Here is a 27,228-nt window from a genome sequence, read left to right on the forward strand (position 1 = left end):
CTTTGTTCCTTTCTGTAGCAGCACAGTATTCAATCATATGTATACACCACAATTTGCCATTCTACTTCTCAGTGTGTCCTTCAGCCACCTCCAACCATTGGACATGATGTATAATGTCCAAAGTCAACAGTCCATGCCTCATATTATCCTAACTTAATGGTATATCATCACTCTCAATTTTAGACAATTTTCATTGCTACTGAGAGAAAAATAACTGATAAACACACCATCACCAAAGAGAAAATTCAAACCTCCTTTTAACTCTTGTCCTTCCCCCCACCCCAATTATTTACCTCTGGTATTACTGTGGTACTTTGATGTCTTCCTGTTAAACATAACCCATAGCAGGTAATAGTAGTTTTCCCCATACCCTGATATTATAAACTCTTTGTACAAGTTTCATACCACTGAAGTTGTTTATGCATGAACTTATTTATATTTGTAGCGTTAATCAGTGGGATACACAGCCCTATACAACTCTTTTAATCATGTTCACATGCAATATGACAATATTTCTTATAGCCACACTGATGAACTGCCTTTACTTCTGTCAATTCCATTACATTTAACTTCAACCTCATTAACTAACCATTCTCCCATCTCTAGCTTCTGAGTATCTCTAGGTCCCCTATATTCTGTTTTATGAGCCTCTATGTTTATCTTTGCTATATATATGAAATTATATAGCATCTATTCTTTTGCGTCTGGCTTATTTCACACAGCATTGTGTCCTCAAGATTCATCTATGTTGTCAAATGCTTCAGGATGACATTTTGTCTTACTGCTGCATAATATTCCACCATATATACAAACCACATTTTGTTTGCCCACTCATCTATTAATAGGTGCTTGAATTGTTTCCATCTTTTGGCAATTGTGAATATTACTGCTATGAACATCTGTGTGCAAATGTCTGTCTTTTTCACTGCTTTCAGCTCTTCTGGGTATATCTGGAGCAGTGGTATTGCCAGGTCATAGGGCAATACAATATTTAGTTTTTGAAGACTTACCAGACTCTGTTCCATAGTGGCTGTACTATATACATTCCCACCAGCACCAGCAGTGCATCAGTGTACCAATTTCTCCAAATTCTCTCCAACATTTGTAGTTTCCTGTTTGTTTAATAGCAGCCATTCTTATAGGTGTGAGGTGGTATCTCGTTGTAGTCTTGATCTGCATTTCCCTAATAGTTAATGAAAATGAGCATCTCTTCATGTGCTTTTTAGCCATCTGTATTTGTTCTTCAGAAAAATGTCTATTTACATCTTCAACCCATTTTATATTTGGGTTGTTTGTTTTTTTGTTGTTGTGTTGCATGATTTCTTTATGTAAAAAAACATCAAACATTTATCTAATACATGGTTTTCAAATATTTTCTCCCATTGAGTGGGCTGCCTCTTCATCATTTTGGCTAAGTCTTGTGAGGCACAAAAGCATTTGATTTTGAGGAGTTCCCATCATCTATTTTTTCTTTCATTGCTTGTACTTTTGGTATAAAGTTTAGAAAGTTATTTCCTATTACTAGTCTTGAAGATGATTCCCTACATTTTCTTCTAGAGGTTTTACAGTACTGATTCTTATATTTAGGTCTTTGATACACTTTGAGTAAATTTTTCTGTAGGGTGTATTGTAAGGGTCCTTTTTCATTCTTTTAGCTATAGATATCTAGTTCTCCCATGCCCATTTATTGAAAAGACTGTTCTACCCCAGTTTAGTGGATTTGAAGGCCTTGTGTCAAAGATCAGTTGACCACAGACTTGGTGTTTTTTTCCTCACTCTTGATTTGAGTCCAGTGGTCAATAAATCTATCTTTGTGCCATTTTCATGCTGTTTTGACCACTGTGACTTTATAATAATCTTTAAATTATTGAATTTTATTTACATAAAATAAATTATAAATTTATTAAATTTGTAACTTCTTCCACTTCATTCTTCTTCTTAAGGTTATTTTTAGCTTTTCAAAATCTCTTTCCCTTCCAAGTAAATTTGATAACTAGCTTTTCCAAGACTTCAAAGTAAGTTGTTGGAATTTTGATTGTTTACATTGAATTTGTACATCAGTTTGGGTAGAATTGATATCTTAACCATATTTCACCTTCATATGCATAAGCATAGAATGTCTTTCCACCTATTTAGATCTTGATTTCTTTTACCAATATTACATAGTTTTCAGTGTACAAGTCCTTTACAACCCTAGTTAGGTTTATTCCTAGATACTTGATTCTTTTAGTTGCTATTTTGAATGGATTTTTCCCTTAATCATCTCCTCAGTTTGGTCATTGCTTGTGTACAAAAATAATACCTATTTTTGCACATTAATCTTACATCCCACCACATTGCTGAATTTGTTTATTAGCTCAAGAATCCTTGTCATAGATTTCTCAGGATTTTCCAAGTATAGTATCATGTCATCTGCAAATAATGAGTTTTATTTCTTCCTTTCTGAGTTGGATGTCTTTTCTTTTTCCTGCTTGATTGCTCTAGCTAGAACTTCTAGTACAATGCAGAATAATTGTGGTGACAGAGGGCATCCTTGTCTTATTCCCAATCATAGGGGAAAACTTTCAGATTCTCACCATTGAGTATGATGCTGGCTATGGGTTTTATGTATGTGCCCTTTATCGTACTGAGCATATTGAGGAAGTTTCCTTTGATTCCCACCTTTTGAAGTTTTTTTTTTTTTCCACATGGGCAGGCACCGGGAAATAAACCCGGGTCTCCCACAAGGCAGTTGAGAACTCTGCCACTGAGCCATTGTTGGCCACCTGCTTTTGAAATGTTTTTATCAGAAGAGGATGTTGAATTTAGTTGAATGATTTTTCAACATGATTCAATATGATCATGTGATTTTTCCTTTTTTATTTGTTAATGTGCTGTATCACATTGATTTATTTTATGTTGAGCCACCTATGCATTCCTGGTGTAAACCTCATTTGGTTGTGGTGTTTAATTTTTTAATGTGTCACTGGATTTGATTTGCTAGTATTTTATCTTTTTTTGAGAATTTTTGTATCTATATTCATTAGGGAAATTGGCCTGGAGTTTTCCTTTCTTATACCATCTATACCAGTTTTGGTATTAGATTGATGTTAGCGTCATAAAATGCAGCTAACATCATGTTTCTTTCTCTTCAAATTTTTGGAAGAGTTTGAGCAGGATTGTGTTAGGTTTTTTTGGACTGTTTGATAAAATTACTCTGTGAAACCATCTGGCCCTGGGCTTTTCTTTATAAGAAGATTTTTGATGACTGAATCTCTTTACCTGTGGTTGGTTAGTTGAGATCTTCTATTTCTTCTTTTGTTAGTGTAGCATGTTAGTGTGTTTCTAAGAATTGGTCCATTTCATCTAAGTTGTCTACCCTGTTGGCATATAGTAGTTCATTGTATCCTCTTATGACTTTTCTTATTTTTTTCAGGGTCCTTGGTAATGACCACCTTCTCATTTCTGATTTTGTTTCTTTGCATCCTCTCACTTTTTCTCTTTCTCAGCCTAGATATGTGTCCATCGATTTTATTGATTTTCTGAAAGGACTGATTTTTGGTTTTATTGATTCTTTCTATTGTTCTTGAATTCATTTAACTCAGCTTTAATCTTTATTATTTCTCTTCTTCTATTTGCTTTGGGGTTAGTTTGCTGTTCTTCGTCTAGTTCCTCCAGGTGAGCTGTTAAGTCCTTGATTTTTGCTCTTTCTTCTTTTTTAATATAGGTATTTAGGGCAGCAAATTTCCCTTTCAGCACTGCCTTTGCCACATACCATAAGTTCTGATATATCATATTCTCATTTTCATTCATCTCCAGATGGTTACTGATTTCTTTAGCAATTTCTTCTTTGACCCACTGGTTGTTTAAGAGTGTGTTATTTAATCTCCATATATTTGTGAAAGTTCTTTGATGGTTAATGATTTCCAGCTTCATTCCACTGTGATCAGGGAAAGTGTTTTGAATAATTTCAATCTTTTAAAATTTACAAAGACCTGTTTTGTGCCTCAGCATATGATATATCCTGGAGAATGTGCCATGAACACTGGAGAAGAATGTATAGTCTGGTGATTGGGGTGATTGGCATATAATGATATATATATATATGTCTGTTACTTCTAATTCATTTATTAAATTGCTTAAGTTTTCTATTTTCTTGTTGATACTCTGCCTCGTTGTTCTATCTATAGATGAGAGTGGTGTATTGAAGTTTCCCACTACAATTTTTTAAATGTCTGTCACTCCCTTCAGTTTTGGCAATATTTGCTTTCTGTACTTTGGAGCCCCTTGTTTGGGAACATAAGCATTTATAATTGTTATTTCTACTTGGTTAATTGTCCCTTTTATTGATACGCAGTGCCCCTCTTTGTCTTTTATGACTTCTTTACATTTAGAGAAGGTTTTGTCTGGTATTACTATAACTACTCCTCCTTTCTTTTGGTTACAGCTTGCATGATACATCTACCCATCCTTTCACTTTCAATCTATTTGTATCCATGTGTCTAAAATGAGTCTCTTGTAAGCAGCATAGAACTGGGTCATATTTCTTCATCCATTCTGTCAATCTGTATCTTTTACTTGGTGAGTTTAGCCCATTAACATTCAAAGTTATTATTATAAAGGCATTTCTTGAATCTACCAACTGTCAGATCTGTATGTTCTTTTTCCTCTTTCTCTTTTTACCCTTTAAGTTGCTGTGTTAGTCAGGGTTCTCCAGAGAAATAGTACTAACAAGAGCGATTGGTAAATATGAGATTTATGAAAGATGTCTCATGCAACTGTGGGAATGAAAAAGTTCAAAATCTGTAGGGCAGTCTGTGAAGCTGGTGGCTCCAATGAAGGGTCTGAATAAACTTCACAGGAGAAACTTGCTAGCTGAAGAAGCAGTGATATTTTCTCTTCTTCCTTAAAAGCCTTCAGTTAATTGGATTATCTCATTGTGGAAGAAACACCTTAGTTGATTGCAGATGTAATGAGCCACAGATGCAATGAACTGACTGGCGATTAAATACACGAGCTTCTAGTTTATCAACCAGCCTCAAAATATCCTCGCAGCGATGGTCAGCCCAGCGCTTGCCTGTCCAGACAACTGGGCATAATCACTTGGTCAGGTTGAAACAAGAACCTAGCCATCACAGTTACACTTACTGTTACTTTTCAATTCTCCTCCAAACCTCCCTCTCCTATTTTTTTCAGATGACAGAGCTCTTTCATTTCTTGTAGGGCCAGTCTCTTTTTGACAGACTCTCTTGGCATTTGTTTGTCTTTGAAAGAATTAATCTCCCCCTCATTTTTGAAGGACAATTTGGCTGGGCACAGAATTCTTGGTTGGAATTTTTTCTTTTTCAGTATCTTAAATATATCATACCACTGCCTTCTCACCTCTGTGGTGACAGTTCAGTAGTCCAAACTCACTCTTATGAGGTTTCCCTTGTGTGTTAGTTTGCAAGCTGCTGGAATGTGATATACCAGAACTGAAAAAGCTTTTAAAAAAGGGAATTTAATAAATTACAAGTTTACAAGTCTAAGGAAGTGAAAGTGTCCAAAGGAAGGCACCAACAAGATGTTACTTTTGCTCAAGAAATCTGAAGGGTCAGGAAAACCTCTGTCATCTGGGAAGTCACGTGGCTGGCATGAGCTTGCTCCTGGGTTCCATTGCTTTCAGGCTCTGTTCCTATGAGGGTTCCTTACTTTGCTTCTCTGGGGCTGGCTTTTATCTCTTGGCTTCCCTTGGCTCTCTCCAGGTTCTGGCTTGTTAGCTTCACATCTCATGGTGATGTCTGTGGGTTTCCAAGCATCCCCAAACATCCATGTCTCTGTTCTCTGAAGTGACTGTTCTCAAAGTATCTACATCTGCTCTCTCTGTTAACTCTAAGGCTTCTATCATTTTTTACTCTATCCAAAATGTTTCCTTTGAAAGGTTACCAGTGAACTAATCATGACCCACCTGGAATGGGTGGAGTCACATCTCCTTTTAATCAAAAGATCACATCCTCTATTGGGTGCGTCACATCTCTATGGAGCTAATCTAATCAAAAGTTTCCAATCTACATCACTGAATAAGGATTAAAAGTAATGACTGTTTCCACAAAACAGGACCAGGATTAAAGCATGGCTTTTGTGGAGTACATAATACTTTCAAACTGGCACACTTTGAATGTAGTAGATTGTTTTTCTCTTGCTGCTTTCAGGATTTTCTACTTCTCTTCAACATTTGACAGACTAATTAGTATTAGTAATTAGACAAATGAGTAGGCCTATTTGGATTTATTCTTCTCTGAGTGGCATAGTTTTGTCTTTTTATTAAGGTTGGGAAGTTCCCCCATTTTATCTTCAACTAATCTTCCTAGCCCTTTACTGTTCTCATCCTGGGACACCAATAATTCTTATATTTGTGTGCTTTGTGTTGTCCATCATTTCCCTGAGATCCAATTCAAATATTTCCTTTTTTTTTTTTTTTTGCTATTTGTTCTTTTTGCATTCAAAATCAATTTATCTGTCCCCTATTTTGCTTATTCATTCTTTTGCCTCTTCAAATCTTCTCTTGTGTGCCTCTAGTATATTTTTCATTTGGTCTTCAGTATCTTTCATCTGTGTTATTTTTCTATTCATTCAAATTCTTTTTTATGCTCTTCTAGTGTCCTCTTGATGTCCTTTAAGCCATGAGCCAACCCACTGAATTTATTTAGGAGAGTTGTATGAACATCTTTGATTAGTTATTCCAAAGTCTGTGTCTTCTCTGGTGTTCGGTCATTAGTTTGGGCTATATCTGCTTCCATCTTCATATGCTTTGTTATTTTCTGTTGCCTTTGAGGCATTTAATTATCTTGATAAAGTTACTTTGGAAGTTGATTTCCCTCAGTAGTCTAAGGGTATGAGGCAGGATGTGGGGTGTGGGGCAGGGCGCAGTGGTGCAGTGACAGGTTTGTGGCATGGGACTGAGATGCTACACTGGTGTCTGGGAGCATAGGGGGTGGGGCACAGGGTGCTGGAGGAGTGGAGCAAGGACAGAGGGGGTGGGATCCAGCTTGGGCAGGCCTCGAAGCACAGGGGCAGGTCATGGCATGGGGGATATGGAGGTAGGGTACAGCGTAAGGAGGATCATGGGGCTGTGGGTGTGCACGTATGTGAGTTTGTACTGGGATGTGGGGTCACACATGCATGTGTGTGGAGTGTGGATGGTGGGATACAACTTTTGGGGTGCATGTGCATGGGTTGTGTAGGGGGCAGGGAACAGTTCTGGGGAGCAGAGCACAGGTGAGTGGATGTGCAGCTGTTGGGTGGGGTTGCACATATACACTGGGTGGGTAAGGTGGGATGATGGTACGTGAGTTCAAGGGGCCGAGGTTGGAGAACATGTGTGCATGTGCATGGGGCATGGGGTATGGGGTGGGCTGGGGTAGGGATATGCACATACCGCGGACAGAAGGCATATGGTACAGGATTCAAGGGGGTAGGGTGTTGGTGCATGGTTGATTAGGAGGGTGGGAGCTGGGGTGAACTATCCTATTCTGCTACCTTCCTGGAAGTTTCCTAAAGTTTAGCTTTAGAAGTTTAAGTTATTTATCTACAGGTGGTTTTGTGGATGAATATGAAGTTGGGCTCTGTTTTCATTATTTTTCGATGTGCGTGATAATTTATAGCTCCAGTTATTTAACAGCTATTCTTTCTCCAGTGATATGCCATGCCACCTGTGTTACTTATCAAGGTTTCTTATATGCATAGGTATGGTTCTGGGCCTCTGTTATGTTGCATTTATCCACTTGTTGATTCCCCTATGAATGCTGTAATATTTTTATCGCCATTTGCCTTATAATGCATTTTTATATATGATAGGGCAATTGCCCCTCTTCCTTTACTCTCTCCATATCCTCAAGATGTTCTCTAATTTCACTATGTAATCTGCTTTTATAAATCTTTCTCTAGATATTTACTGATTCCCAGCTCTAGGGAGTCATGGTTAACGTAATTTCTGGAAAATCTATTGTCATTATCTCTTGAATAATTGCCTCTTTGCCATTCTTTCAATTTTCTCCTTCTGGCAATCCTTTTAGGTGTATATTAATTCTTTTTATTGTATCGTCCGTATTTCTTGAACTTTTATATTTTCTATTTCCTTGTATCTTTTTGTTACATTCTAATTTCTTTGTATATAATGTATCTTCCAGTTCACTAATTATCTTGTTCATCATGTCTAATCTTTCTAATGTTTAACCCAATCGTTTGAGCTTTTCAATCCAACAATCATAATTTTTATTTCTGGAGATTAATATTTTAATATTTGTTCTGTTTCTTTACTAAAAGTTTATTTTTATGTGTATATTCTTTATTTCTTTTTCATACAACTTTATTTAGTATGCCGTATTTTACAATTCTACCATCCAAAACTCTTTGGGGTCTAAAACTGTTTTTTTATTCCACTGACTCACTCAGTGTCTAAACTTCTTGTGAATTTGTTAAATCTTTGTGAAGTCATGCTTGAATTGAGTCTACGAGTATTATGCAGGCTTGGCTTGAGAAGCTTTCTTCCAAAGAGTGGTTGTTTATACTTCTACCAATAGCTTGAGACATCCTACTCCAGGTCTATATCAGCCTCTCCTGGAGGCTTTCTCTTAGACCATGTGTCTCAAGCTTAGCTTCCCCTTCTCAGTACTGTTCCATAGGGTGGTACCCACAAAAGTATTTTGCTTAGGACTCAGGATTCAGGGCAGCCTGCCCCAGTATGGTCCATGCTCCTTAGTTTCATGTTGGTTTCTTCCCTATGACTTCCTACTGCCCTCAGGGCAGCCTGCCCCAGTATGGTCCATGCTCCTTAGTTTCATGTTGGTTTCTTCCCTATGACTTCCTACTGCCCTCAGGGCAGCCTGCCCCAGGATGGTCCATGCTCCTTAGTTTCATGTTGGTTTCTTCCCTATGACTTCCTACTGCCCTCAGGGCAGCCTGCCCCAGTATGGTCCATGCTCCTTAGTTTCATGTTGGCTTCTTCCCTATGACTTCTTACTGCCCTGCTAAGGCTCTCTGGTATTCTTGTGCTGACTTCTAGCTGCCAAATCCCTACCTCTTGTCTGTCCTAGTACTTCTCTCCTCTGCTCCTCTCCATAACAGATTCTGGCCTTAACCCTCATTTGTTTAATTTTTGTTTGGGATCTTGTCCCTGAGGAGCTCTCCTACCTTTTGTGAGACAAGAACCACCTCAAAGAGTGTGCCAGATCTATCTCTGTCAACCAGTTGTGGACAAGAAGTTTCCTTAGAACTCTTGGTTACTCATGATACTGGAAGTGGAATCCTACTCTGTTTTTGTTGTTCTTTTTTTCTGAACTAAAATTTCCTTCTATCAATAAACTTTAAAGCTACAGAGTTGAGCACGTCTTCTTTACCCAAATTAAAAGAAAGAAACTTAGTGATCCATCATGAGGCATGATGTTCATTTTCCAGTCACACCAACAGATTAGCTGCAACCTCCAAGAATGCTGGGTCGAGAAGTCTAAGACCATGTCCAGGCCTAGTGAAACCCCGTTTGATTAGTAATCTCTGTCAAAGTTACAGGAAAGTGGAATGACAGAACATGAAATTTGTAGTTCACCTCTGAATGTTATTTAGTCCAAGCTAAATATTTTACCAATGAGAAAAGAAAAATTCAAGTCAGTTGTTTAACTTACCCAAGAAAACTCAGGGCATTATTGGTCACCATGTTGAGTGCTCTTAAACTCCAATCCTCTGCATGTTCCATTTCACTATAGCTCACATCGGAGCTCTCCTTCCCATTTCCTCATTTTTGTCAGTGGTACTTTTGCTTATCCAGGAATCCCAGGATAAAACCTTGATATTGTATAGTTTAAAGCTTCAACTTCTGTGTGACACCAGAGGAAGAGATGTGAGATGTTTATTAGCTGCAAAATTCATATTTTTGGAGTACACTATCTGATCTAAGTTGTATGATCATCTCATTTGAACACCATGAGTACATGGAACCTTGAATAGGGAGTGAGAACTTGTGGGTTTGTACAGGTTGGTGGGATGCCCTGATACATCTCAGAGTAATCTAGGGGAAGATTTACAAAGTCCTCTTGAGGGATTGAGGAAAAAGGTAGAAATGTTAAATTTCTCCTCCTGAGGAAGACTTGATATTCTCACAATCACCGAGGTCTGCTAATTTGATGCGTCAGGCCCTCGTTCTTGGGACTTGCCTTATGAAACTTATTCCTGCAAAGGAGAAGCTAAGCCTACTTATGATTTTGCCTAAGAGTCACCTCCAGAGAACCACTTTCATTGCCCAAATGTGGCCTCTGTCTAAGTCAACTCTGCTGGTGAACTCACTGCTCTCCCCGCTATGTGGGACGTAACTCCCAGGGGTGTAAATCTCCCCGGCAATGTGAGATACGACTGCAAAGGATGACACTGACCCTGGCATCAAGGGAGTAAGAAAGCCTTCTTGACCAAAAGGGGGAATAGAAATTAAACAAAATAAAGTTGCAGTGGCTGTGAGATTTCAAATAGAGCTGAAAGTTCATTCTGGAGATTATTCTTATGCATTACATAGATATCCCTTTTTAGCTTTTAGTGTATTCAAATAGCTAGTGGAAAATACCTGAACAGTTGAAGTGTAATCCAATAGCCTTCATTCTTTTTTTTTGGTATATACTTTAAATTTATTTATTAATTAAAAAAATTTAACAAATGAATTAAAACATCAACATATATAATCAGTAATTCACAATATCATCACTTAGTTGCATATTCATCATTTCTTAGAACATTTTTGCATCAATTCAGAAAAAGAAATAAAGAGACAACAGGAAAAGAAATAAAACAAAAACAGAAAAAAAAAAAGATTATATATACCATACCCCTTACCCCTCGCTTTCATTAGCATTTCATACTAAATTTATTTTAACATTTGTTCCCCCTATTATTTATTTTTATTCCATATGTTCTACTCGTCTGTTGACAAGGTAGATAAAAGGAGCATAAGACACAAGGTTTTCACAATCACACAGTCACATTGTGAAAGCTATATCATTATTCAGTCATCCTCAAGAAACATGGCTACTGGAACACAGCTGTACATTTTCAGGCAGTTCCCTCCAGCCTCTCCATTACATCTTGAATAACAAGGTGATATCTACTTAATGCGTAAGAATAACCTCCAGGATAGCCTCTCGACTTTGGAATCTCTCAGCCATTGCCACTTTGTCTCATTTCATTCTTCCCCCTTTTAGTTGAGAAGGTTTTCTCAATCCCTTGATGCTGAGTCTCAGCTCTTTCTAAGGTTTTTCTCAATCCCTTGATGCTGAGTCTCAGCTCATTATAGGATTTCTGTCCCACGTTGCCAGGAAGGTCCACAGTCCTGGGAGTCATGTCCCATGTAGACGGGGGAGGGTGGTGAGTTTGCTTGTTGTATTGTCTGGAGAGAGAGCCCACATCTGAGCAACAAAAGACCAATCGCCTTCATTCTTGAAGATGATTGAATAACTATATAGCTTTTAAGGTGTGATCATGTAATTATGAAAACCTTATGACCTACACACCATTTATCCAATGTATAGACAGACTGGACAGATGAGTAAGAAAAAAAGGACAAAAATAAACAAATAATAGGGGGAGGAAGGGTATGGGATGATTTGGGTTTTCTTTTCCACTTTTATTCTTATTTTTATTTTTTTGGAGCAATGAAAATATTCAAAAATTGATTGTGATGATGAATGCACAGCTATATGATGATACTGTGAACCACTGATCATACAATTTGGATGATTATATGATATGTGCTATGCATCCCAGAAAAGCCATGTGTTTTGAATCCTGATCAAATCTTGTAGGTCCAGACCTGTCATTTAGGGTAAACCTTTTGATTAGGTTATTTCCATGGAGTTGTGACACACTCAATTTGGGTGTGACCTTCTGATTAGATGGAAGTGTGACCCTGCCCATCAAGGTGGGTCTTTGTTAGTTTACTGGAGTCCTTTAAAAGGCAGAATATTTTGGAGAAAACTCAGGTGCTGGTGTAGACATAGATGTTTGGAAATGCAGAAGTCCAGGAGATGCCAGGAGCCAAGAGAGCCAACAAAATTAGATAGAAACCAAAGCCAACATAGATGCAGATATTTGGAGATACTTGGAGTGCTGACAGAGAGCAGATGCCCAGACAAGGACATTTGGAGGTGCAGAGTCCAGCAGAAGTTGCCTTCCTATGAGATGCTAAGCAAGCCAGAACCCAGAGTTTTGACATAGAGAAGCTAAGTGAAAGCCCATAGATGCTGTGTTAGTCAGGGTTCTCTAGAGAAACAGAATCAACAGGGTACACTTGCAAATAAAAAATTTATAAAAGTGTCTCACGTGACCACAGGAATGCAGAGTCCAAAATCCGCAGGGCAGGCTATGAAGCTGACGCCACTGATGGAGGGTCTGGATGAACTCCACAGGAGAGGCTCGCCAGCCAAAGCAGGAAGAGAGCCTGTCTTCTGAATCCTCCTTAAAAGACCTCCAGTGATTAGATTAAGCATCACTCATTGCAGAAGACACTCCCCTTTGGCTGATTACAAATGGAATCAGCTGTGGATGCAGCCGATGTGATCATGATTTAATTCTATGAAATGTCCTCATTGTAACAGACAGGCCAGCACTTGCACAACCAGACAAACAGGTACCACCCCTTGGCCAAGTTGACTCATGAACCTGACCATGACAGATGCTTAGAGAGGAAGCCATTGAAATTGGAAGTTGAAAGCAACAGAACTGGAAACAAGGGCCAGCAGATGCAAGCCACATGCCCTCCCAGCTGACCGAGGTCTTTCAGATGGCATCAGCCTTTCCTGAGTCAAGGTATCTTTCTCTGCATGCCTTAATTTGGACACTTTTATGGTTTTAGAACTGTAAACTTGTAGCTTAATAAATTCCCTTTATAAAAGCCAACCCATTTCTGGTATATTGCATCTGGTCAGCATCAGCAAACTAAAACAATAATATGTCTCAATTCCATGCTTATTTGCCAATGTTGTGTTAAGAGCAGCCTACTTTGCTATGATCAGCTTCTTCTGAGACTTGGCCCTTGCACTTAAAGCTTTTTATTAAGAAATAATATGAGCAAGACTCATATTCACTGGCATTTTGCCCTGCCAACAGTGCAAAAGTTCAAATTTGGGTATATGGTAACTGGAGACATGAGAAATATGGGCACAGTTGCTGGAAAATGAAGCAGGAAAACCAGTGGGTTTTGAGTTAATTGGAGGTGAGGTTAATAGAATGTACCTCTACTTTAAAGGAGTTTAGTGTCTAAAATTAATTTTGTATTCCAATTTTTAATGTGACTTTAGGAGCAGATTTCCCCAAATTTCCCTGTTCAAATGAATTATCCACACATTTTTAAAAGTAGCAGGAAATATGCAATTTCAGTCATTTTACTCCCACTCTTTTCCTGTGTTTCGGGGAGAAAATACCTCCAGACTGCACAGTAATCTTCTAAGCAAGATAGAAGATAACAGGGTCAATAATGCAGGAACAAGCCGTATATTTACTCTTCAAAACAACCAATAAGTCACATAGTTATCTACAGAAAAAAATAAGGTAAGAACATAGTTAATTTTAGAAGAAACATTCCTTCAAATGAGACCAAAAGGGCCTTAGGAATCAAATATCAAATGCTTCTTGGCTTAGAAGACTGTAAGAAGATCAGGATTTTACATTTTTAGATACAAAAAAAAAGAAGATGCTTTAACAGATTTCTCCTGCCATGAGTTATTTGAAATACTCAGGCTCCCATGACTAGATCTAATCAGACAAAAAAAAAACAAAAAACAAAAAACACAGTAAAATCCTTGCAACTGCCACCAAGAAGGAGGACCCTAAGCTTGCATCCGTCTTGCTGAGGTCCAGGCAACTTGTCTCAATCCAGCAAACACTTGTGCCAGAATTTGCTGCTGTCCAAGAAATACTCTACACAACTGTGTCTACCCTCTGTCCTTCTTGACTCCCATGTCTCTTACCGAAGGAAACTTGGAATCAGCGTTTCCCAGATGTTGCATGTTTGCTGATTCAAGGGAAGCTGTTCAGTTCCCTCACGCAGTTCTTGTTCTGCCTGAGATGCAGCTCTCAACATCAGAAGGTCCACTGCTGCCTGCTGTGCAGCTATGGCTTCAAGTTGTATCTCATACCACGATAAACACCTCCTCCTGTCCTAAAGTCCTGGTGAAGACTGTGGCTGTCAATGAGGGTAAGGAGAGCTTGGATACATCTCCAAATTAGCAGCCTTCCTGCTGTTTATATATAAGTTATTATACATGGAGAGAAAACTCTTACAGGCTATTTTTATTGAGAAATCTTCACACAGATGCAGTCCATCCATGGTACATTCTCAATGGCTCACAATATCATCACCATGTATTGTGTATTGTGTATTCATCACCATGATCAGTTTTAGAACATTTGTATCACTTCAGAAAAAGAAATAAAAAAAAAAGAAAAAGCTATACATACCACACCTTACCCCTCCCTCTCATTAACCACTAATATTTTATTCTACCCAATTTTTTTACCCTTTACTCCCTTCCATTATTTATTTATTTCCTATCCTTATTTTTTTTTTACTCATCTGTCCATCTTCTGGATAAAAGGAGCATCAGACACAAGGTTTTCATAATCACCCAGGCATACTGTAAAAGCTATAACATTATACGATCATCTTCAAGAATCAAAGCTTCTGGAACACAGATCAAAGTACTTCCCTCCAGCGACTCCAATACACCATAAACTAAAAAAAGAATATTTATATAATGCATAAGAATAACCTCTATATAACCTCTTGACTGTTTAAAATTTTTCAGCCACTGAAACTTCATTTTGTCTCATTTTTCTCTTCCTCCTTTTGGTCAAGAAAGCTTTCTCAATCCCAATATGCCAGGCCCTGGCAAATCCCAGGAATTCTGTCCCACATTACCAGGAAGATTTACACTCCTGGGAGTCATGCCTCATGTAGAAAGGAGGGCAAGTGAATTTACCTGCTGAGTTGGCTTAGAGAGAGAGAGGCCTCAAAAGAGGTTCTCTGTGGGTGACTTTTAGGCTTAGCTTCTTCTTTGCAGGAATAAATTTCACAGGGGTAAACCCCAAGATTGAGGACTCAGTCTATTGAATTGGTTGTCCCCAGAACTTGCAAGAGTATCAGGAATTCCCCAAAAAAGGAAGTTGAATATTTTCTCCTTTCTCTCAGCCCCCTCAAGGAGACTTTGCAAATACCTTTTTATTCTCTGCCCAAATTATTCTGGAATATATCAGGGCATTAAACTAGCCTGTTGTGACAGTTTGATTCTGTTGTATACCCCCAAAAGAGCCAAGTTATTTAACCCTCATTCAGTATTGTTGGGTGTGAACTTTTCTTTATTGTTTCCTTGGAGATGTGTCCCACCCAATCTTGGGTGGTAACTTTTGATTAGATGGTCTCCATGGAAGTGTGTTTTCATGTATTCAAGGTGGGGTTGCTTACTGGAGCCTTTTAAGATGGAACCATTTTGGAAAGAACCAACAGAGCCCACACAGCCGGAGATCTTTGGAGATGCAGAAGGAGAATAACCCCAGGGAATCCTTATAAAACGAGAAGCTAGAAGAGAAAGCTAGCAGATGTCACCATGTGCCTTCCCAGCTGATAGGTGTTCTGGACTCATCAGGCTGTCCTGAATCTAGGTATCTTTCCCTGGATGCCTTAGTTTGGATGTTCTCATGGCCTTAGAACTTAATAAATTCGCTTTTTAAAAAAGCTATTCAGTTTCTCTTATATTGCATTCTGGCAGCTTTTATAAACTAAAATACCTGTACAAACCAACAAGATCTCGTGCCCTATTCAAGATACCATGTACTTATGATGATTGATTAAACTCACTATACAAGTTAAATTAGGTAATGCATACTTAAAATATAAATTTTGCACCAAATCAACATCTTTTCCTTTGGTCTTACACAGAAGTTGAAGTTTTAAAATATGGCCCATCTCTTCCTTTATCCTGTATTCTGATTTACCTTAGTCCTATCCAGATCAGCTTCATTCATATATCTCTAGTCAAAGCCTGATCACTTTTTCAACTTTTATAACAGTTGCTGTATGGGGTAATGCTGATTTTCATAGCTTCAGAGCTCTAATTCTATATCTCAGGTGTCACATACATACCCCAAGTGTCACATACATACCCCAAGTGATATAGAAACAGCTCAATATCTCAGAATTTAGAAATAACTGTTACAAGTCCTCAATGTACATGACTACTGTAAGAGCTTACAATCTAGGACCCTTTACAACAGGTCCCAACCTGATAACCCATGCTCTCAACTTCAATTCACCGAGTTTGTACATTACAGTTAGTCCATATGAGTGGGGCATGATAATATTATTTTTTGTTTCTGCCATTGCATTCAACATACTGTTCTTAAGTTTCATTCACCTAGTTACATGCCTCACAACTTCATTCCTTCTTGTGATCAATCTAGTCCATTGTATATATACACCACAGTTCCCCTTTCTCTCTCTCAGTCTTTCTACCCTTAGGCCACCTTATCCATTGTGAATTGCAAACACTGCCACCATAAACACCAGTGTGGAAATGTCCATTCATGTCCCCACACTCAGTTCCTCCAGGTATATATGTTGAAATGGGATTGCAGGATCATATGGCACCCCCAACCCTAGCCTCCTGTGGAACCACCACACTTTCTGCTGATAGGGCTGCACTTCTCAGCTTCCCTACTAACAGTAAATAGGTACAGCTCTTCCTCCACATTTTACCTAGCACTTGTTTTTCTCTATTCATTTTTGTTTGTTTGTTGGTTTTATGGTGGGGGTCACATTTCATTCTTTTTCCATGTGGCTATCTCATTATTGCAGCACCATTTGTTGAATTTGTTTGTTTGCTTGTTTGTTTGTTTTTTGGGATGTGCATGGGCAGGGAATCTCTGTTCATTTATAAACAGTTTTATTTGTACATTATGCAATCCAACCTAAGTAAATAGACATGCCTTCGCCACCATCATCTGTATGAAGACATTTCCTTTTCTCTCGCAAAGAATCCATACCCCTCCCTTATACCCCCTACCTGTTGACATTTAGTTTGGGCATAATGCGTTGTTTACATTCAGTGAAAGTATATTGCAATGCTACTTTGATTGTAGACCTTAGCTTGCATTGACCATGCTTTTTCCTGTATACTATCCATTTTCAACACCTTGCAATGTCGACATTCATTTGTTTTTCTTCATGTGAAAGTGTTTTTATATTTGTTCATTTAATCACCATATCATTGTCCACTCTAGGCATTTCTAAGTTATTCTGTTTTAGTCTTTATCCTGTATCTTTCTTTCTGGTTTCATTCGTGCCCCCAGCCCTTCTCCCTCAACCATACTCACCTTCAGCTTCATTCAGTATACTTATACTATTGTGTTACAATCAGGTAATATTGTACTATCCATCTGTGAGTTTTTACAATCAGTTCACAGGCTATTTTTAGTGGGACTCATTCATGTAAGAGCTGAGAGGATATGGTGCCAGTGGTTTTGTTTTCCTGCCCAATGCTTGCTTTACCAAAGGTTTTATAGACTCTGTGGTGTGGGTACTTGGAGTTCAGCGAAAAGGTCAGGAATCTTTAGAGTCTCCTGGGTGTTTCTGCATTTCATTTCACGTAAAGTCTTTTAGGGAGCTAAGAGCTTCAGCACAAAGGTACGGAAGACCCAATACATGGGTATATATGTGAACACTGAGTTCTAGGAGTAGCCCCATAAAAAGGCCAGATATTACCGAGGAGGTTCTCAGTTTAATTCTTCTTATTGTTGGTGAAATCCATTAACCACCTTGCTGGGGCAAGTGTAGTCTATTACTAAAATTTGGACGTGTTGTGAGGTGCATGATAAGGAGAGACATTGGGCATTCAATTCCTTTTTAATTAATACATGCCTTTCAGCTACTGTAGTACTATATGTCAAACTGACATTTAAACTTATTTTCTTTGAATTACATTTCAGAAGAGACTGTGTGACTTTTAAATGAGTGCCTCTCAGTGGCCATCTCCCCTGTGGCTCCCTAAAAGCACTAGGAGGTTGTGCATGGCTCTAACTTTTTCCAGGACCTTTCACAAAATGACTGTTGAGTTTTGCTGCTCCCCAGCTGTGTATGAAATGCTGTCTTCTTTGTGAGCATCAGTGAGATGCTGTGATGGCTCCTGGGGAGGCCCAGGACCCACTTCCCGGAATCCTAAAATCTGCAATGTGGTATGTGTTTGCTTATCTGTGAGAGAGCTTTGCAGGCAGGCTTCCCTCTCATGATGCCTTTGTCCTATGTCCACACAGCATGGCACAGCCAGAGGTCAACACTGCATGATCCATGAACCCAGACCTTCCAGCTGGGTATTGTGAGTTGTGCCTGAAAAATCAAAGGGGGAATGATTGACTGCTGCTTTCTAAGGATGAGTAGCTGAGAGGGTTGTGGCTGAGCATTCATTTTACAGGTACAAACACCTTGAAATTAGTTGTTGTTTTAGCTGAAACAACTATTTTCTAAGACCTTGTGTGCTATGGGTTCATTTTGTCACTTACAGAGACCCTTTTGTTTTCCCTTCTTCTTTTTACTTTTTAAATGTATAAAATAACATAGGTACAAAGTTAAGAAAGAAAAAAACACTAATTTTCAAAGCGTACTTCAACAAGTAGTTATAGAACAGATCCCAGAGTTTTTCAGAAGCTACCATTCCAACATCTCAGATGTTTCCTTGCTGCTCCAAACAATGGAGGCTAAAGGAATATTAATATAGTGATTCAGTACTCATATTCATTCGTTAAATCCCATGTTCTCTGTTATACTTCCTCCTTCTCCTTTAATCCTTGGATTGTTCCCATCTCTTGGCAAATGTAAATAGTGCCACTATGAACAGCGGTGTGCAAATGTCAGTTCACGTAACTACTGTCAGCTCTTCTGGGTATATAGTGAATATTGGTATTGTCAGGTCATAGGACAATTCAATATTTAGTATTCTGATGCATTGCCAAATTCTTGTCCACAGTAGTTAAAGACGCTTTCTTGTAAAAGACAAGGCTTTTGCATCCCTTTAGTACAGGTTTCTTAACATTTATGCCACAAATCTATTAAAGTATGAGATAGCATTCTGAATATGCATATTTATTTACAAACCATTAAACAGAATTAGACAATTTTACTCAAAGTTTTTCTGGAAATGTTCAGAGCATCCCTTAAGAGAGGAAATATTTCAAAGAGGGACAGATAGCCAAATCAGGACTGGGAATTGTTCGTTTAACTGCAAAATTGAGAGAAGCAAGTTTCTTATTTTTCAGAAGCAAAGAATAAAAGAATCATAAGTAGAAAGACTGTGAACTGTTCAGAAGACACCAAGGTACTCGAGTTTATTAATGTGGCATACATATATTGATGACTACAAAACTCCTCTCCAGCTCTCCTCTTCCCTGAACTTCAGGTACACACCATGCTCCCTCTTTGCCTCTCTCCTTGGGTGTCTGGTGAGCATCTCAAATTCAGCACAGCCAAAACTCAGCTCATAATTTTCTCACCCAAACTTCCTCCTGTTCTGTTTCACTCAATCAATTGTTCCTCCGTTCATCCAGTTGTTCAAGACAAACATATCCTTATTTATATCTGTCCCTTGCCCCTCCTTATTATTGAAAGCACTAGAAAAACTTGTTGGCCCTTCCTTCAAAATATATCTTGAATCTGCCCACTTTTGTCTGTCTCCACTACCATCCCTCTGGCCCAAATGATTTTCTGTCTTTTACCTCTTAAGTGGTCTCTCTTCTTCACTCTTGCTCTATTAAAATTCATTTTTTATGCATTTTTTTCAGCGATCTTTTAAGTGAAAAATCAGATCCTGTCTCCGAATTAAAAGCCTTCCTTACTTCTCATCATGCTAAGAATCCTTGATCTACACTCTCTTTGTAGCAAGGGCTCCTCTCCTTCTATGATCATATTTCTTGCTCCTTGTCTCTCGCACTGTTTTTCCTCCCACATACGGGCTAGTTTCTGCTCCTCCAACATACTAGGTTGATTCTGCTCTGGATCCTTAGCTATAGGTATTTCCTCTGGCTAGAATACTTTTTTTTTTTTTTTTGCCAGAATACTTTTTTATCCCCTGATTTTTGCAGTGCTTACTCATTTTTGTTTTCAGCATGCAGCTTGATTGCCGCTTAGATGGAATGGCTTCCCTGACCATATAGCCACCTGCCATCCTAACATACTGACACCCATACAGTACTTACCATTGCCTGGTACTCCTTTTTCTCTCCCTCCCTTTCTCTGTTTCCCTCGTTCTCTCTCTCTCTTATTATTTATCAGTCAATCATCGTGAATCTGATAGCAATCTTCTTCTCTGTCTTTATCATTGCTGTTTCTCCAGTACTTAGAAAACATGATACAATATTTTTTGAATGGATGGATTTGTTGAGTAAGTAAATATTTTTTATGCATATTGGCTATATAGCAAATTGAGTTTTACTGTCTTTTCAAATATTAATCATTCACTGTGGACTTTATAAGCTTGAAATTAGTTTTTTTATTAGAGAAGTTGTGGGTTTACAGAAAAATCATGTATAAAATACAGAATTCCTGTATGCTTCCCTATTATTAACACCTTGCTTTAGAGTGCTACATTTATTATAGTTGAAGAAAGAATGTGTCTATAGTTGCACTATTAACTATAGCCCGTGGTTTACATTAGATCTTGTTAGGTGTTTGAAGGAATGTGTTGTGAAAGGAGTGTGAGCTACTTTAAAATAATTTGTGACAAAGAGCACTGACAGCCTTTTGAGATTCATAAAATCAAGGTCTGCGAAAATTATGAAACTAGAAATAGCTGCACTTCCTGAGAAAGGCACCAAGCTTTCCTCTCTGGGGCTTCCTGGGCTCTTATGTAGGGAATTGAACCATGATACATGTCATGCAGAAAGCAGGGATCTGGAAAGAGTGTGTGCAGTTGGTGTCAATAATTTAAACCTGTGTAATCAGTCAGTTTGAATTCCTGACACTCACCCTCCTAGGTCTCTTACTTATAAGGAATTAACCTAGTCTAATTGGGAAATAATCAGAGGAAGATGTCTGGTGAATTTTGGGTAGGTAGATGTGTGAGTCTGAGAATTTACTGGGTGACAAGGGACAGCCAGTGTCAAGAGAGCTCACAGACTCAAGATTGGGAATGGAGGTATTGGAGGCAAAGTGGTCCCAGTGACAGGCAGGACAGTCCTGCAGGGGTTGGGTGAAAGGCTGGGACATGTGTTTTGATCCTGGCCGTGAGCCAGCTCTGGGATCTAATCACACCAGCATTTATCACGCCCACCCTCCATTCCATGCCTCTAAAATACATGAGCTTTGCTGGGTAATTTTTCCATTCCCTCAAAGCTTCAACATTCTAAAATTCTGTAATTACATCTTGCATTGGGACATAGACAGATGTCTCTGTGATTCATAGCAGGGCAGAAACACAACATATGAACCTTAATATACCTATAGAACAATTCGTAGATACAGGATCGTCACTGTGGGATCCAACACTTCACAGATAGTGAGGACTTTGCTCCAGGGCAGGGTGTGTGTGTGTGTGTGTGTGTGTGTGTGTGTGTGTGTGTGTGTGTGTGTGTGTGTGTGTGTCTGGCTTTAAAATGCTTTTGTGTGATTCCCAGTCTTCTCTCTTAAGTGTTCGGTTTTCCAGTGCCTTCCATTTCTTCAGAACATATAAGGGAAAAGCATCTCTTAGGTAATAATCTCCTTTAATCTCTAAAAACATGTGTCTATTATGATTACTACAACTGGCTTAGATTTCTTTTCCCTCTTCAATGAAGGAGAGCCTTGAGGCAGCAGCAAAGAGCAGAGGTGTCTAAAACTTTGATTGGGCTGGAGGCATCCAGTGGGAATTCCAAGTCTAGAATAGTGAATGATCAGATCTAGAGGTTACTACAAAAGACATGAGAATGGTTACCTCAATAAAGTGCAAGCTTTACACTGAGAGCATAAGGAAATTCCAGGTAAAGTAATAAAGACTTTTTTGGTGGAGTATCACATGCATTTTTTTTTATTAATTAAAAAAAATTAACACAACATTTAGAAATCATTCCATTCTACATATGCAATCAGTAATTCTTAATATCATCACATAGATGTATGATCATCATTTCTTAGTACATTTGCATCGATTTAGAAAAAGAAATAGCAAGACAACAGAAAAAGAAATAAAATGATAATATAGAGAAAAAAATAAAAATAAAGAATACAAAAAATATATATAAAAACAAACAAACAAAAAAAAAACTATAGCTCAGATGCAGCTTCATTCAGTGTTTTAACATAATTACATTACAATTAGGTAGTATTGTGCTGTCCATTTTTGAGTTTTTGTATCCAGTCCTGTTGCACAGTCTGTATCCCTTCAGCTCCAATTACCCATTATCTTACCCTGTTTCTAACTCCTGATGGACTCTGTTACCAATGACATATTCCAAGTTTATTCTCTAATGTCGGTTCACATCAGTGGGACCATACAGTATTTGTCCTTTAGTTTTTGGCTAGACTCACTCAGCATAATGTTTTCTAGGTCCATCCATGTTATTACATGCTTCATAAATTTATTCTGTCTTAAAGCTGCATAATATTCCATCGTATGTATATACCACAGTTTGTTTAGCCACTCGTCTGTTGATGGACATTTTGGCTGTTTCCATCTCTTTGCAATTGTAAATAATGCTGCTATAAACATTGGTGTGCAAATGTCTGTTTGTGTCTTTGCCCTTAAGTCCTTTGAGTAGATACCTAGCAATGGTATTGCTGGGTCGTATGGCAATTCTATATTCAGTTTTTTGAGGAACCGCCAAACTGCCTTCCACAGTGGTTGCACCATTTGACATTCCCACCAACAGTGGATAAGTATCACATGCATTTTAATAGGCAGCTTTGAGAGGTTATGACATCCTTGTATCTACCCTCCAGAAACAATCATTTCCACAGAGTAATGCAGAGATTAAAAATATATTTAAAAAATCATAAAAGGTAGACCAAAGTAATGGGCTAAAATGCATATGTCCTTAAAATAAATGAGGAAATATTTAATCAAAATACTTGACAATCTTTGTCATATTCAAATTATTGGACTAGTGCCAATTTCAGTTTTTTAATGTGGTAACATAAATACAGCATAATGTTTCCTAATTTACCATCTTTAAGTGTACAATTCAAAGCCATCAGTCACATCCACACTGTTGTGCTACCATCTCTACCACCCATTACCAAAATATTTCTATCACAGACAGAAATCCTGTATTCATAAAGCACTGACTCCCCATTCTTTCTCCTGCCACTTCCTGGAAACTTGTCATCTACTTTTTTTTGTCTCTATGAATTTGTGTACCCTGTTTATTTCACATAAATGAATTCATTCAAGATCTGTCTTGTGTGTGGCTTATTTCACTCAAAATAATATCTTCACGATTCTTCCATTTTGTGGCGTGTATCAGAATTTCATTCTGTTTTATGGCTGAGTAGTATTCCATTGTATGTATATACCACATTTTGTTTAACAAATCATCTATAAATGGTCATTTAGGTTGCTTCTACCCTTTGTCTATTGTGAATAATGCTGATATGAACATTGATATACAAGCATCTGTTTCAGTGCCTCTTTTCGGTTCTTTAGGATATAGATCAAGAAGTGGAATTGCGAGGTCATCCGGCAATTCCAAGTTTCACTTTCTTTTTTTAAATAAAAAGGCAATATTTTATTGGGGAATATGTTCAACAAACAGATTTTTTTCTCTCTCCATATCTACATCCAATGATATTTTTATAGGCTAATTTCTAAACAAATGCCTATTTTCTAGAAATGATGACAGTAAGCCATGTTTTGTTCCGGAATACTATTATGCACATACCATACAGGTTAATTTACAGCAGATACTAGTTTGTCAAGCTTCGGAAGGCAAAAAGCTAAGTTGTGAGTTCAGTATGGTCCAGCTAGTTGTTTTTTCTTGCCTTGGAGAATGTGGCGGCACGTACTGTTGAGAGACCACCATATTGCCGGTTCTGTCCTCGTAAAAACAGTTGAATTCACTAAAATAGAATGTTGATCCTTAAGATGCAAGCTAGCAAAAAAGCCTCCCACAAATCCACTGGCTATCACAATGTTCTGTTTGATAAGTTCTGTTGCTTCTTCAATTATATTGTTGATTTCAGGTGCTGCTTTATTTGCTCGTTTCTCAGTTTGTCTTTTTGCTTTGTTTACATCTTTTCCAGCTCTCTCCCAGTCGATCTGCACATAGCCACTGTGACTGGCAGTCTGAAGGAGAAGAAAGTCACCACCTACTGCAGTTGCTGCAAGTTTTCCAAGTTTCTGGAACAAAAATCCCGCACACCAGCCAGTCACTCCACCCATTACAGTGGCCACTGAGTATTTTTCTACCGTACGTCCGGAACTGTGGCCAAACACTTGATTCCACCAGTGGTGTCTTCTTGCATACTCAGTTAAATTCAACACTTCTGAAGAGTTGTCATCACTTTCATATTCTTGGGAAGGGGAGATCTGGGTCACCATTATTTCACCGGCGGCCGGTTCTGAGGGTGCCAAGTTTCACTTTTTGAGAAATAGAAGACTGTTTCTACAACTGCTGCACCATCTCACATTCTCACCAACAATGCACTAGAATACCAATGATATTACATCCTCATCAACACATTGTTTTCTATGTTTAAAGTAATAGCCATCCTGAGCGGTGCAATGGTGGCTCAGTGGCAGATTTCTTCCCTGTCTGCTGGAGACCTGGGTTCGTTTCCCAGTACCTGTTCATGTAAAAAAAGAAAAAGAAAAAGAAAAAGATTGATAGCCATCCTAGGGGTTGTGAAGTGGTAGGTCATTGTGGTTTTTGTTTGCCTCTCAACTAATGATGTTGAGCATCTTTTCATGTGCTTTTTTTTTTTTTTCACATGGGCAGGCACCGGGAATCGAACCCGGGTTGTCTGGCGAGCCACCGTGGCCCTTCATGTGCTTTTTGATCATTGTATATCTTCTTTAAAGAAATGTCTGTTCAAGTTCTTTGCTCATTTCTGAATTGGGTTGTTTATCTTTTTGTTGCTGACTTGTAGGAACTTTCATATACTCTGGATAACAAACCCTTATCAGATGTATTATTTCCAAATATTTTCTCCCATTCTGAAGGCTGTCTTTTTTTTTTTTTTGGCATGGGCAGGCACTGGGGATCGAACCCGGGTCTCCGGCATGGCAGGCGAGAACTCTGCCTGCTGAGCCACCGTGGCCTGCCCCCTTTCCTCTTTCCTGATCATGTTCTTTAAAACAAAAAAGTTTACATTTTGATGGAGTCCAATTTATATATTTTTTTCTTTCATTGTTCATAGTTTTGGAGTAAAGTCTTAAACTCCATAGCCAAATACAAGGTCTTGAGGATATCTACTTATGATTTCTTCTGAAGGGTTCTATACTTTTAGCTCTTAAATTTAGGTTTTTGATTTATTTTGAACTGATCTTTGTATGTTGTGTAAGATCAGTTTCCACTGTCATTCTTTGGTAATGAGTAGTCAGTTTTCCCAGCACCATTTGTTGATAAAACTATTCTTTTCTAATGAGCAAGTTTTACACCTTTGTTAAAACTCAACTTGCCATAGATATGAGTGTTTCTTCTGAACTTTAATTCTAGTCTATAAGTTTGTCTGTCCTTTTGGCAGTACTATACTATTTTAAGTACTGTAGCTTTTTTTTTTTTTAAAGCATTTTTTTATTTTATTATTTTTTGTTTGTTTGTTTGTTTTTTACATGGGCTGGGGCCGGGAATCGAACCAGGGTCCTCCGGCATGGCAGGCAAGCACTCTTGCCCGCTGAGCCACCGCGGCCCGCCCAATTTTAAGTACTGTAGCTTTTTAATAGTTTTGAAATTGGGAACGTGAATCCTCCAAACTTGTTCTTTTTCCAGATGATTTAGTCTATTGACACCCTTGTCTTTCCAAATGAATTTGATAATTGGCTTTTCCATACCTAAAAGAATGCTATTGAAGTTTTGATTAGGAGTTCCAGGATTAAAAACATACTTCTGGATAGTATTAACATCTCAATTATATTAATTCTTGCAAGCTGTGTGCACAGGATTTTTTCCATTTATTTAGTTCTTTGATTTCTTTCAGCAATGATTATAGTTTTCCATATACAAGTCCTTTAAATTCTTGGTTACAGTAATTCCTAGATATTTGCTTCCTTTAGTTGCTATTATAAATGGTATTGCTTTCTTGTTTTTGTTTTTACAGACTATTGGTTACTGTTGTGTAAAAATAACACAGATTTTTGGATACTGATTGTACCTGCAACTTTTCTGAATTCATTCATTAGCTCTAATAGCTTTCTTGTAGATTCTTTAGGAATTTATATACATGAGATCAGGTCATCTGAAAATAGGGATAGTTTCACATTTTCCTTTCCAATTTGAATGCCTTTTTTTCTTTTTCTTGAGTAATTTCTGTTTACATAAACTCCAGTATGATTGTGAATAGTAGTGGTGACAGTGGGCATATGTCTAGTTCCTAATCTTATGCAGAAAGCTTTCAGTAGTTCAGCAATGAGTATTTTGTTATTTGCAGGTTTTTCATAAATGGTCTTTATCAGGTTAGAGTCCCTTTCTATTTCTAGTTTTCTGAATATTTTAATGAAGAAATAGTGCTGGTTTTTTTCAAATGCATTTTCTATAAGTTTTTCTGTATACTTATAGAAATTTATCATGATAACTTCCTTTATCATGTTGAGGAAGTTTCCTTCTATTCTTATTTTTTAAGTGTTTTTTATCAAGATAAGATGATGAATTTTGTCAAATGACTTTTGTGAGTCAATGGTGATAATTATGTGTTTTTCTTTTCATTTTGTTAATGTGGTGTATTGCATCAATTGATTTTCTTATGTTAAACCACCCTCACACACCTGGGGATAAAACCCACCTGATCATGGTATATAATTCTTTTAATATGCTGTTGGATTCTATTTGCAAGTATGTTTTAAAAAGGTTTTTGCATCTTTTTTCATAAGATAAATTGGTCTTAATTTTATTTTCTTGTAGCATCTATCTGGCTTTGATCTTAGGGTGATGTGGAACTCATGGAATGAGTTAGGTAGAATTCCTTTCTTGTGCCAGTTCAATGTTATTATGTACCCCAGAAAAGCCATCTTCTTTAATCCTCATTCAATATTACTGGGTGGACCTTTCTGATTGTTTCCATGGAGA

General features: G+C 37.9%; 1 pseudogene; it reads right to left on the reverse strand.

The window, feature by feature from the left end:
* Positions 1–23,954: 23,954 nt before the first annotated feature.
* On the reverse strand, positions 23,955–24,545 carry LOC143686747 (FUN14 domain-containing protein 1 pseudogene; annotated as a pseudogene).
* Positions 24,546–27,228: the final 2,683 nt, after the last annotated feature.

The sequence above is a fragment of the Tamandua tetradactyla genome, chromosome 6 (genome assembly GCF_023851605.1).
Source record: "Tamandua tetradactyla isolate mTamTet1 chromosome 6, mTamTet1.pri, whole genome shotgun sequence".
Classification (NCBI taxonomy): Eukaryota; Metazoa; Chordata; class Mammalia; order Pilosa; family Myrmecophagidae; genus Tamandua; species Tamandua tetradactyla.